Source organism: Parasteatoda tepidariorum, chromosome 5 (assembly GCF_982258835.1).
Source record: "Parasteatoda tepidariorum strain Cologne lab strain chromosome 5, Ptep-v5.0, whole genome shotgun sequence".
In the NCBI taxonomy this organism is placed as follows: Eukaryota; Metazoa; Arthropoda; class Arachnida; order Araneae; family Theridiidae; genus Parasteatoda; species Parasteatoda tepidariorum.
Window position 1 is genome coordinate 119213436 of NC_141759.1, and position 14127 is coordinate 119227562.

General features: G+C 27.9%; 1 long non-coding RNA gene across 1 annotated transcript; it reads left to right on the forward strand.

Moving 5' to 3' along the window:
* Positions 1–9: 9 nt before the first annotated feature.
* Positions 10–12540, forward strand: LOC147810103 (uncharacterized). The gene is made up of 4 exons (XR_015434223.1): positions 10–147; positions 3910–4025; positions 10988–11235; positions 11282–12540. It is a non-coding gene; the product is annotated as an uncharacterized LOC147810103 (long non-coding RNA).
* Positions 12541–14127: the final 1587 nt, after the last annotated feature.

The window sequence follows — 14127 nt, forward strand, 5'->3', positions numbered from 1 at the left end:
GTTTGAAATGATAAAGTTTAATAGACGGCTATATAATATTCGCCCAAATCAATTAAGGAAGTATGCTGGTTATGGACAAATACTTGCTGGCAGAAAGAATAAACGTCGCTCTATGCTTTCCAAGTTGATTGATAATAAAGATAAAAAGTTGGTACTCATTTCTAAAGTTTCGAACTCTCCAGCTTTCCCCCCCCCCTTTTTATTTATTGTAATATAGATATGTACATCAAATTAGCTTTTACTTTTGTTAACTACAATATATATCTATTTTTAAACAAAATTTTTACAATTAATAATGTTTTATTTCTTAATTTTTAACAATGAGAAAAGCAAAGATGTATCATTACCTGTTCCAAATAGCTTTGCCCATCAGCTGCAGGGACCATCTAGTGGTGGAATGCAAGAAACTTTTAACAGCATTTTTCAATTATAGATACTAAAAATGTGGTTAATACTTCAAATAATTTTTTTTATCAGAGAAATATCTATAGCATTTGGGTAAATTATCCAGTTAATATTACGCATAAATGGTATTTCTAAGGACATTGCACTGTTTTTCTATTTGCAAAACTTATAGTACTATTCTTTTCTAGTTTTAAAATACACTATTTCTGTTAGAAAAGAATTGTGGCAGAATCACAGCGACATTGTCACAGAAACGTTACAGAGTTCTTGCAGGAAGAATTTTTCTTTAGAAAGTAAAAAATTTTGGTTCTCTTTCTTTAAAATTATACTTAAAAGATGCCTTTTCTCACATCGGAGGGGAAAGAATTGTTCGTAATTTTTCAATTCTTATTTGAGAAAAATGAAAAATAAAGAACGTTGAAGCAAAAAATTTTCTTTCTGCAGAAATTTTTGAAAGATTTTTTTTTTCCCTTTCAGAGGGGAAGAATACTTGTGATTTTTTAATTTTTTTTTCTTTTCTTTTACTGATTTTTAATTATTTTTTTATGTGATGATGATTTACAAAATGCCAAAAAAGAAATAATTCGTGTGTTATTTCTTTTACAAAATGGGACAATATTGCCGAGATATTAGAATATAAAAAATATTACATATTAATTTTTAAAAAAATACATAAAAGTTTTGTCGTGAATTTAGCCGTTCGAGGTTATGTTTACATACTATCACGCCTACGCAATCGAATTGGGACTTTCCCTCTAAAAGTTTCAGTTTAGTTTTCCTCACCTGTTAGTGTTGCGTTAAAACGCATCTTCTGTATTCTAAATGTTGTAAAAAATTAATAAATAGTGCTTGTTAAATATAAGAGTGTTATTTCCTAAACCCCCACGCTATGGGACAGTATACAATTTTATTATACCCTAATAGGTTTTTCTTTGTAATACAACATTCCTGTTACTTTAAATGTCATTAATAACATATGCATTAGTTATTATTAAAAGTATCTTGCTGAAAGATATTAGCGCTAGAGAGGTTTGTCGCAGAATGCCCAAAAAATTCTGCCACAGGGAATAAAATAATGTTTACTCTGATCATAATTATTTCTTATCATAATTCTTTATAGCTGTATTCCATGATTTATTCTAATCCTGACAATTTGTAATTAAAATTATGATCTAAGTACTGGATTAATAATAAATTTTTTTAAGCTCGGCTATGTGCTTAATCTTTTTTTTTTCTTCTCTTCATATTTTGTTACTTAATTTTTTATGCATACTTTCAGCAAAAAATGGTATTTGAATTTTATGTAAAAGGTGAGTTACTTTTCCCTTTCATATCATTCAGTTTACTAAATATATAAGATCAGTGATTCTGCTATACTTTGGAAATTGTGGATCTTTTGGACTTCCATCTTTCTGGGTCTCTTTATATTATAATCAGGAGTTCTATTTAAGATATAAAATTTCAACTTCTTTATCTACCTATTAATATTCACATTTGTATTATTTTATCTATTGGTCGACAAAACAGATAATTTCAAACCAAAATAGAATTATATTTAAAAAATTTAGGCTTTTACTTAGAACTATCAAGGCTTTTAATTAAACTATCAAAGCTTTTAATTAAACAATCAAGGCTTTTAATTTATATTATTTTATCTATTGGTAGACAAAACTGGGGATTTCAACCCGAGAAGAATTATATTTAAGCAATCGAGGCTTCTAATTAGAACTAGTCAAACATCTACATTAAGGAAAAGTTACAAAGTAATTTGGTACTTAGTATTATGCTAATTTTCTCCTTCATCTAAGAATAAAGGAGAAAAGGAATATTTGCTCTATGTATATGTGTGTTCAAATTCTTTAATCAGTAGGTTCATCCATTAGTATCGCGGGGTTCAGTGGTTTTTCAAGAGTTCAGAACATCAACCCATCAATGACATCTGTTTAACAAAAAACAATTATTTAATTTCAAATATGAATTTGTATGTTGACACTTCCAGGTCTGTAAGATCTCTGCTTATTACTTGGGCTCACAGTGGCATCTCGTGGGGTTTTACCAATATGTTTAATCTTCGGTTTTAATTTTATCTCTATAAATCTGTTGGCGCTGTTTATTTACTGCACTAGAAAATTATGCATCCTGAGAGTCATGTCTTAACCAATATTTTATATGCTCCCTTTACGATGTTATCGCTTTATATGTAGGCGTACACAACCTTTTTGAGTGAAGGGCCACTCACGCAGCAAGTAGATTAATGAAGGGCAGCACGCATATTTAGTCATGTTAGCTTAAAATTTCAGGGGTCTGTCTAGTTTTTTTAGAGGTACCTATTTTGTGTAAATTTAGACATAATTTGTGAAAAATTTAAAAATATATTAAAAAATCAGCACAAAAATATGAATTTATCGTTTCTTACAGGATACAAAAATAAAATTTTAAGAAAAAGTATTTTGTGAACCTTTTTTTATATTTTCTAGAACAATGCTGATTTAACGACTGCCAGAGCGTTCAGCATCATAAGTGCAGAGCTCATTCTAGGCAGAAAAAAGGGCAGGGTGCAAACGTTTTAAAAAAAGGGCATTATTATTCTTAAAGGGCAATAATTTCTTTCTATGAACTTTTCACGTTCTATGAAAAAACATTGTCAATTAGTGAAAGAAATTTTTTTTACTTTACTAAGTAGCAAAGCAATCATATTTACTAATTTTTATTAATAAATTAACATATATATCGATTTATTGAGCTAATTAACTTTTGCGTCACTGTTTTGCGTCAACAGCAATTTTCTTCATCAAACCAATGCTTAATCTGTTCATGAAATTCTTTTTTAGTCATTGTTTCAAAAATTTCAAAACTAGTGTCACTAAAATCACTTGCAATCTCTAAACTAATTATCAGAATATCATTTTTTTTATCCGTGATTATTGAAGATTAAATTAATAGTATTTGCTAATGTTACTTGGCTATTGAATTTATTTTGAGCAACTCTGAGCAATGCAAAAAGAAAGAAAAAAGATATTTGGGGCTCTAAGCTGTTGCAGCTTATATATTCTGCTTATATATAAATCCAACCTTGTGTGTTATTTATTTATTTTTGGGAGGGGGTTTAGTTCAGATCAAATTTTGAAGGGATTTTTCAAAGGATGTAAAGACAAACAAGTAATTAAAATCATCTACAACTATTTTTGGGCTAAAACTTAAGGCAGTTCGTAACACATTCCAATCTAAATGAAAAAATAAGCTGTTTTTATAATTTCAATCCCTCCTTTGCTCTTTCTGATATCAGCTATGTAGTGGGTGAGAGTTCGAAACTGTTTTTTTTTTTTTTTCCTCCCCTGAAAATTAATTTGTGACTCTTTATGAGATGTTATTACTATTTTTTTTTCCAAATGCGAATGATTTCTTAATTATGTGCCAATGATTCCTTAATTATGTATTAAAAGTGATTTTAACACCTTGTATGTATGTTTCCAAAATGGTAATATCAATGCATTTATTTTTCAGGTTAAAGTATCTCCGTGTTATCAAACATTGAATGTACACTGGTAGTTACCATCTACTAGTTATGAGAAATGCAAAGAAATAGCTATTGCCCTGAATTCTATATCCCCAAGACTGAGGTATCACATATTGTCATGCAGAAAAATATTTGTTAAATCTTTTTGTTATGAATCTCTGTTATGGACTGAGCTTTGTAACAAATTTTTGTTGACGTTGTCTACCATGCTCTTAAAGTTAATTATAGTTCTGCCTTTTATATTGTGACTTTTTTTCATTTTTCTTGGCAAAAGAATTCGAAAAACACTATTAGTCAAAATTTTGTATATAACCCTTTCGAGGGGCCGTGAGTGAAAGACTTATTTCCACAATATTGATATTAAAGCTACTTAGTGTTGGTGTAGTTTTAATAATCGGAAAATATGTCAATATAATACTCGATACCTATATTAGTATATTTGGGATTTATTACATAACCTTTTAACATTTGAATTGTGTGCGAAATACATTTATCAATAGCAGCCAACTAAACCCGGAATTTTAAAAACAAATAAAATTCTTATGAGACCTTGATAAGGACTTAGGAGCATGACTATTTCTCTTTCTGATCTTTGATTTACTGTTTAAAATATTTATAAGTAGTGATGAGGAAAAGATTTCTTTAAATTCCAATTCATTAAAATATTAATATACTATTTAGCTGATAAATTATTTTTTTTATTTCAGCTAATACACATTATTAACAGTGATTAAGCATCATTGTTGTTAATAATAGTACGTCAATTTTTTATAGTTTCTCGAAACGTATGAATACTTTCACTTCATTAATTTTGTCTTTTAGTAGGTACATGGTTAATTTCTTTTATTTCACTCTGCATATATTACCTAAATTAATTAACAATCATTGGCGTCAATAATAGCATGTCAATTTTTCATGTTTCTCCTAAACGAATGAACGAATCGCCTTTAAATACTTATATTTTTTTTTTATCTAAGTATTTTTTTTTTAATTTCAATTAGTGTTGATTTTAAATCATTCACTTTTACAGAAACACGTTTTAAAAGAGTTGGTATTAACAAAATAAGCACACGGTCTGAGATAACTTACTTATATGGTGACATTGCCTATTCATGCTCTCATGTTAATGTTGAAGGTATCTGATAGAGCAAATATAAATAATTAAATATTAAAGTAGTATAATAAATTCCCTTTTCTTATTAATCAATTAATGTAATAAGCTAATAAATATCGTTAATGTTATCTTTAAAGTATTTGGATAATTAAATTGTCTAAAGTTAATTATAAAATAATGGATAACGCCTGACCAATTGGAAAATTTCATTTCGTTTTTCACTCAATGATGTTGACGTTTTCGCTCAATGGGCTTTCTTTGTGCTTCAAATTTTTTACATGCCATATTGCTGTTTGGATGATTTGGCAGTCTATGAAAGACACATAACGGACAGGCATTCATTTATACATGCAAATAGATTAAATATTAATAAAATATAGTTTTCTGATTATATTTTTTGTTTCTCTTGTAACTCCTGTCATGTTTTATTTTCAAAGTTTCAATTTTTTCATTTACATAAATTTGTATTTTAATAATATTAATAATTATAAATTAATTTTTGTAAGCCAATTAGCCTCAAACATAATAAGGTCTTTTCATATAAAAGGAAGCCACGGGGACTGGGTTGTGAACCCAGCCAACTACCATCCTCTTAAGTTATTTTGTACTTTTCAACTCATAGCCTGGTTAGGGAATAAATTGTTTGACATTCAAGTTTTATTAAGACTTGCCTTTTATTTCCACTGCATATAAACTGACGTGGCTGGGTTTTTGCAAACCAGCCAGCTACCATCCTTTTAAGGGTTTTTGTACTTTTAAACTCCTAGCGTGGGTAAGATATGAATTGTTTGACATTTGAATTTTATTATCCCTATCTTTTTATTTCTGAATACTATATCTATTGAAACAATGTTTTTAATGTTTTTGAATTTGCTAGAGGCAGTATCAAAAAAAAGTAAACAAGAAATTGCTGCTGAAATGAACCTTTCTGAATCTGCATTTCTTACAAGATTTGGAAGATACTTTTGATAATGGTAAATAATTATTTGTTCACTATACTTTTTTTTGTTTATTGCTTGATCAAAACTGTTGGTAGATTTTGTGTTTGTTTTTTTTTAAATTCTATTTCTTTCGTGCTCCTTGTTAAAAAAAAATTTTTTTTTACTTCAGATATTTACAATAAATTTGCTTTTTTTTTAAAAAAATTTCATTTCTGAAGACCAACTACCAAACATTTTTTTTCTAGAAATTTTATACCATCGTTTCATTTTTATGTACACAACATTAGTGCTTTTTAGAAAGAAAGAATTTTGCATTAAACGACCCAATTTAAATAATCATCAAATGATTTATCAAAAAACTAGATTTTCTCATTCTATATTTTTGATTTTTATGATCTTTTTGTTTTAATCCAAGGCTCCTAAAAATGTAAACACTGCTTTCTTTTCAATTTTATGTACATGGTAAATTAAAAACAAGATTTGCATGTTGAAATACCAAAACTAATTTTAAGGAAACTTATTTATTTATGGTTTTTAACAAAAATTCAATTTCATTACCAAGGGTAGGAGAGATGAGCAAATGCCTACTTGGTCTAATCTTATAATAGCTCTATCACAGTACCGTCTTTACACATGGCACACCCGAGCAGTACCCGGGGTGCTTGAGAATCATACTTTTTATAAATTGTATTAAAAATAAGCTAAGAATAAACAACATTTTCTTATATATTGTGTGAAATAAATATATTCTATTGTATAATATGGGCATTTTATTTATTTTTTCTACAAATAGTAATTGATTATCATGCAAACACCAATAATTTGAATAGCTCCTCACCAAGAAATATATATTTATATACTTGTTCAAATTTTCAATCGTTAATAAAATACTTTTTATTCCTCCGTTCAATTTAAAATACATTTTTTTTAAACTTGTGAATGACACTATTTTATATTTTTATAGAGTTTTTTCAGATATTAATTCATTAATGAATTAATTTTAGTTTTATATGGGAAAAAATTATAATTATTTAATAAAAAGTAACTAAAGTAAGATTTTTCTTTGTTAACCTAAGTAGGAATTGACTTTATTTTGTGTATTAAACTACTTGTTGAATAGTACTACAGTAGGGAACCGATTATCCGGAACGATCGGGGCCATCGCTATTCCGGATAACTGATTTTTCCGGTTTTCTGAATCGCTACAAAAAGCCGTTTTTTTTTATTGTTAAACCCAAATATAAAAAAAATTTTCTTTGGAAATAATCTTAAAAAGAAGAAAAAACGATGGAGTAATACACTAATGATTATTTCCAAAATGATGGTAAGGTAAACATCTTTCAAGAAAGAAAGAAAAATCCTAAAATCTTATAAGGGAAAAAAAATTTTAGAAAATGGCAGGAAAATTTATCGAATTTCGTTCCGGTTTTTTGGTTTTCCGGTTTTCTGATTTCCGGATAACGGGTTCTGTACTGTACTTGTTTAGGAATCTGTTCAGGTATTCATACTTAACAGTATTTGATTAAAAATGGATGCTATTTGTATTTGGGAATTCAATATGTGTTTTTTATAGTTTATATGTATGTGATTAGTTAATAAGTAGTAATAATAAAATTTGAAAACGATAATAGGGGTCTGCCCCTGGTGACTGGGTAAAAAAAAAAAACTTACTATTTTTGCTGTAATAAAAGCTTTTTAAATTTAAAACAATTTTAATCATGAAGTTAAAACTGCAAGTACAAATTCTTTATTGCCTTTTTGTGCGAGGTTTAGATAATGATAATTTCAGGTTTAGATAATGGCATTTTCTCAAATGCCGTTTTTTGGCTTGTGTTACTTTTCTTGCCGGGGTGCGATATATATATGTCATGTTATGTCTTTAAAGGCTAGATAATTGAAGAGACTTAGGCTGCTTCTGTTAAAAAGGCATTTTATTTTGTTAGATAGAGTATTGCAAACATTATGCGTTGTATATTTACATCAGGTTTCCCCCTTTGCAGGGATTGTTTGGGTTTGGCCCAGCTTTATCTAGCCATTGAAAACATGAAAAAGACACGCAATTTTGCCTGTCCTGAGTTTTTAAAGTGAGATTCTGAGAGGGCGTGGTTGCAAGTATCTTCTTATCTGAATGAAACGTCATTCAATTTATAAAATTTAGGGGTTTTGATTCGCTTAAAGTATCTCGCCACTCTGACGGTGGGAACTTTCTGGGACTATCTTCATTGACGACTTATTGCCCATTAACTTCAGAAAATAATCTTTTATCTGGCCTTATCTGGTTCATCTTGACTTTTTATGGCTCTTTGTGAGAGACCGACTTCTACATCTTAAACTTGATAAGAAACATATGTTTTAAGCTTACCAGTTAATATAGAAAGACTCAAATGAGAAATTCTATATTACATATATATACAGTCAATTCGCTATAACTCGAAGTACGATAACTTGAATATTACTATAACTCGATTTTTTTTATGAGGTTTCGACCCTTTTATCTTCAATTTCATATTAATTATTCTCTATTACTCGAATTTTACTCCCTTTAACTCAATTGTTTTTGGATCTTTTAAAGCAAGAAACAAAACCTAGGACCTGATATCTTGCCCCTTCCTTTGCAACACACACACAATGTCTTTGGCACTCTTCATGTAGAAGCTAAAGCCGTTTAAAGAAGTTTATTTTTTAAATGTTTTCCAAATAAGACTATGATGTTGAAGGATGAAAACTGCTCCGGGGGTAAAATGAGCAAGGAACGTTTGACTGTCCTAGTAGGAGGAAATGCGTCTAGGACAGAGAAATTGCCCTTACTTGTTATTGGAAAATACCGAAATCCCCGATGTTTCAAGAATGTAAAAACGTATCCTTTGGATTACAAGTCAAACAAAAAGTCTGGGTTAACGTCAGTTTTATTTGAATACTAGGTAAGAAAATTGGAGTGCATGTCTTTTTGTTTTAAAGTAGGTTGCATCTAAAAATTATTTTAACGAATTTGCTTATGCTCATTAACTAAACTTAAAAATACATGAATTCATCTTTGTGACTCAAAATTCTATTTAATCAGGGTGCGTAGCGCTTTTTAAAACCCCTTAAAGGTGCTTTTTTCATTCAGGGTTTGTAGAAAGTGCTTAATTTTCTATTTTTTAAAAAGAAATTTTTTCTTTGCTGTGTCGACTGTTGTTCTAAATTACAAAAATATGCATGGTTTAGACAATTTTCTCTGCAGTATTTACCAGAAACTAGTTATTTTATCATGATTATGTAAAAGGTTTTGAAAATATTTCTGAATTTTACTGATTTTTTGTTTATAAATTAAGAACTTTAAACTATAGGGGAAAACAATTTTATTACTGCACAGATCCTAATTATGATTTTTTTTTGGGGGGGGGGGAAGTGAAAATATTTTTTGAGTGCTTAAAAAGTACTTAAAAGGTGCTTATTTTTGTTGAAAAATCTGGCTACGCACCCTGTTATTGCATTATGAAGATTTTTTTTCTGTAATAAGATTGAAACCTCATGAACAGTCACTCATCAAATTTATGAATATGACCAATTTCATTGTGAAATGTGACATACCAAAAATAAAATTCATTTTGAACACTGAGAAAAGATTTGCAAGAAAAGATTAAGACCTCCAACTGATATGCTCGAAAAGAGTGCCAATACAGACGCTGTCCTTGTCTCCTAGGTCAATATTTTGCTGCATTCTTTCCATGCCCTTAAAATATAGTGGTAAAAAATATGGCTAGGTCATAGCCCCACCTAGTCAGAAACTTTCACTGAACATTAGATACTCTAATAGAAGATTCACTTTTTGATTTATGGCACTTTTTTGCAAAATCACCTAAGGATGAAATTTGTCAATTTGATGATTAATTTAACTGATAGAGGAATGTAATAATTATTCAAAAAAAATTTTAACATCCTTGGAAGTATAGCTAAAAAATGCTTTGAGATGTATTGTAGCAATCATGATTTTTTGCAGTTAGTGGTGAAAATAAATTTGCAGGTACTTTTTTTTTATTGATTTTTGTACCAACTTTTAACAGCACTTTAATAATTGATAATAATAAATGACTGTAAATATTTTTTTGTCAAAATAGTACAAAATAGGAATTAAAAATCTACAGTTTAAGTTAAGTCTAAGTCTTAATTTTTCAATCAATGAAGACACATGTAAATTTTTTTTTACTGTATACAGTCCATGGCCAAAATTATTAGACGCACTATAAGATTCGATGTAAAATCTTAATTATCAGGTGATACTATACAGCTTTATTGTTTTTATGTGGCTGAAACACTTTTGCGCTTGTTTACATTCGTGTATCAATTGGTTAACATTGTAATGCAATGCATTTAAAATAAATACAAATAGGAAGTATATAAAAAATGTTCTGAATTAAAACCCATTATATGTATGTGTAAATATAAAAGTATTGCAACTAGTGCAAAACATATAATTATTAAAAAGCTACATTGCATCTAATAATTTGGTCTAATTATTATAATATACTAATATAATACCTGATATAATAAATATTCTATATTTATATACTAATATATCGTCTAATTTATCCAATTGATACACGAACGTAAATAAGTGCAAACTGGTTTCAGGCACGTAATAATAATGAAGCTGTGTGGTATCGCCTGATAATTAAGATTTCAACTAGAATCATTCAGTGCGTCTAATAATTTGAACAGGGGCTGTATAGCAACTGTATATGTCCATATTTCACTATTTTCGAAACATATAATTATATCAAATAGGAGATCTGTCCCGTTTGTAATATGGCAAAATATTTTTTATACATGTTAAATTTTTATGTAAAAAGAATCCTTTTTTTTAACTTATGAAAATAATAGCAATCTCAATATTTTTTTATAAAAAAAATGTTTTTTGTATTAGCTATCTTAGGTTTTTCTTATGTTGAGATTTATTTGTGAATTTGTAATATAAAGTTAGTTTTACTATAATGCTTGAGGTATGAAATTTTTTTGATCTTTTACTAGGTGTCTGAGAGGAAGCTACCGCCTACACCTCCTAGACAGCTTACTGTATATGAGAAGCTAATGGCATCTATAAAACAAGAACACAAGTTAAAACCCACACCCACAGCCTCTCCTGTGCCTGAAAGGGTAGGAAAGAGGAAAAGTAAGCAGAATTATGGCTTTGTTTTGAAATAACATATTAAAAGAGTGAATTATTTATGTTACAAAAATTCAATAAAATCAATATACTACCCAGATAGCAAAATAAGGTTTATTTCCAGTAAGCAAAAAACCTTTTAATGCAAACCTAAAAAGGTTTGTAATGAGGTTTACAAGTAAACCTTCGAACCTTAAAACGAGGTCTGCGACAATCTCCTCTATTCTACGCACATTACCCTAATCCAAAACCTTGGAAAACAACCTTCTATATAAAAACCTTAAATCGAGGTTGTCTTAGGGTTTTCAAAACCTTAATTAAAGCTAGTCACTTTTAGTTAATCACTTTTTGACTCGCTCAATTTACGACGATGGTATCGTAACGCAATGTAATGTTTCGATTGTATTATTGGCAGTTACTGATATTGATTTTCAGTTGGATTTTAAATATTCCGATATATTTCAAACTGTATGGAAAATTTGAATCGGGCATTTGAGTATTTGCTTTTTAGGGCAATAATTCTATAGAATTTTTGAGCAGTTATTAGTATAGATTTCTCCGTAGTTATTAAATCTTACATTTTTTATTCGATAACATTTCGATATAACAACCTAATCTTGAAAAGAAACCCCTTTTTAAAGAGTTCTATTCTCGTGATTTTGTCCTCTATCTTTTTTTGGACAATTACCACTGCAGATTTCATGATTTTAAATTTTTTTTATTGTGATAATTATTTACAAAATGCAAAAAAGGAAATAACTTAGGTGGGTGCGTTCACCCCCCCCCCCCAACAAAATGCGAGAATACCGGGGTGCGTTCACCCAAAGCCTCCTAGATAGGGTGAACAAGCCTTCAAGTAGGAATCGTGACGTCACGCACAGGGGGTAACATGGTAGAAAAGAACGTCTTGCTTTTTCTTTCGTTCATATTAATAATTTTGGGTCTCCCTTGTATGTCAGAAGTTTTTTTTTAAAGACCTGAATTTAAAGTGATAGTTTAAATTAAGGTAACTAACTTAACTGAAGTAAAATGTTTACTTGAAAAAAACTTAGATATTTAAGTATGTATTTTGTTATATTAAGGTAAAATAAGAAAATTTTATAATTTTGTTTTGCTTTAGTTTCAATGGCAAATTTTCTTTAATTATTTAGACTGTAAATTAAACAAAGTACATTTTGAACTTTTGAAAAAAATTCTTTTTACAATCTTTATGAATAATTTCGAAAAAAAAACGAAGTTCAAAAGAATTATCTAGGTTTTTGCTAATTTTTAAAATGTAATATTTGACGACAGGGAAATGTTAGATCAGGAAAAATTGAAAAAGTATATATCTGAATAACATTTATATTTTGATAAAATTTCTAATATTATCCAAAAGTTTTATAGAAATTTTGATTAAATTTACAATTTAGTGATAACTATTTTTGTTTCTAAATTGCATGAATCTTTTTCATGAAAAATAAGTTTCAAACATTTTGTACTTCATTATTAATATTCTTATGATGCAGTCCTTAAAACATATTAATCGTTTTTAGGAAAATAAAGCAATCGAATATTTAATTTTACTGTCATCCATTCATAATTTAAATCTGTTGACTAAAAATTTTATATTCTTTATAATCTACCTTACAGAATTAAAAAAAAAATTTAAATAATGCAACAAAAGATTACATTATTTTATGAATCAATTTTTAAACAGAAAATTACATTATTTTACTCTTTATCCACATCATGATTATTTAAAGAATAAATTTAAATTAAAAAATAATACATCCTTTTAATAATATATAATGTAATCTTTTCCTGCTGAAAAAATAAACCACATAAAGCAAATATTTCTTAACATTCAATCCATACAAAGATACTAAAGATTGAAAAAACTTTTATTTACAAAAATGCTGATAAACTGTAAAAAAAAAAGATACTTTTTTACTATATTAAAAAATACAATACTCATAAATAAACCATAAGATTCTAAACAAAACTGACAAACATAAAAATTACAGTTTTACTTTTTACACTAAGTACCAATTTCACAAGAAGGAAATAAATATTTCAAGACTATTTTCTTAATTCACAGACACATGCTGTTTGTCTTTTGAGTACTTATCTATTTTATTCTTTTCAAATTTTATATTTATATTACACGCACAGATAAATATAAGCAAATTTATGAAAAATACATACAGATTATAAACTATGATCCAATAAATGAAAATAAAATTCTACAAATTAAAAAAATAAAAACTCCCATTTCAAAATTTCCTGATTAGACTAAAAAACCAGATTTTTGAAATTAAATTTCATTGTACAGGAAATTATATTGTGGGCAATTTTTCCCTGAAAGAATTATTTAAAAAATAAATTTCAATTAATTAGAAAATAATACAATCTCTTATTAGTATATTTTTTTACAAAACATTATCTTTTCCTACTTAAAAAGTAAATTATGAGATAAATATTTCTTCAAATTCAAGTCATATAAGGATCTTAAGTTAGACATTTTTTTTTTTTTGTACAATAATGTTGATAAACTGTAAAATTAACAAATTTTAAAATTCATGGCAAAGGAAAAACTCATCAGATGAAAAAATTTAGGAAACTATCTAAACAACATACATATTAAACAAAACTTTTACGAGTTACATCAATAAAAGTGCTGGCTTACTTTTTTTTACACTTTTTAAAACATTGACTAAAACAGCATTTAGGTATTAAATTTTGGCACTGTGAATTTCAAACATTTTGCACTTCATTATTTAATATTCTTATGATGCAGCCCTTAAAGCATAATAAGCCAATTTCGCAAGAAGGAAATAAATATTTCATGCCTATTTTCTTAATTCTGTATGGCACATGCTGTATGTCTCTTGAGTACTTTTCTATTTTATTCTTTACAAATTTTATATTTATATACACACACAGATAAGCAAATTTATGAAAAATATATACAAATTATAAACTATGATCTAAATAAAATATGAAAATAAAATTCTACAAATTA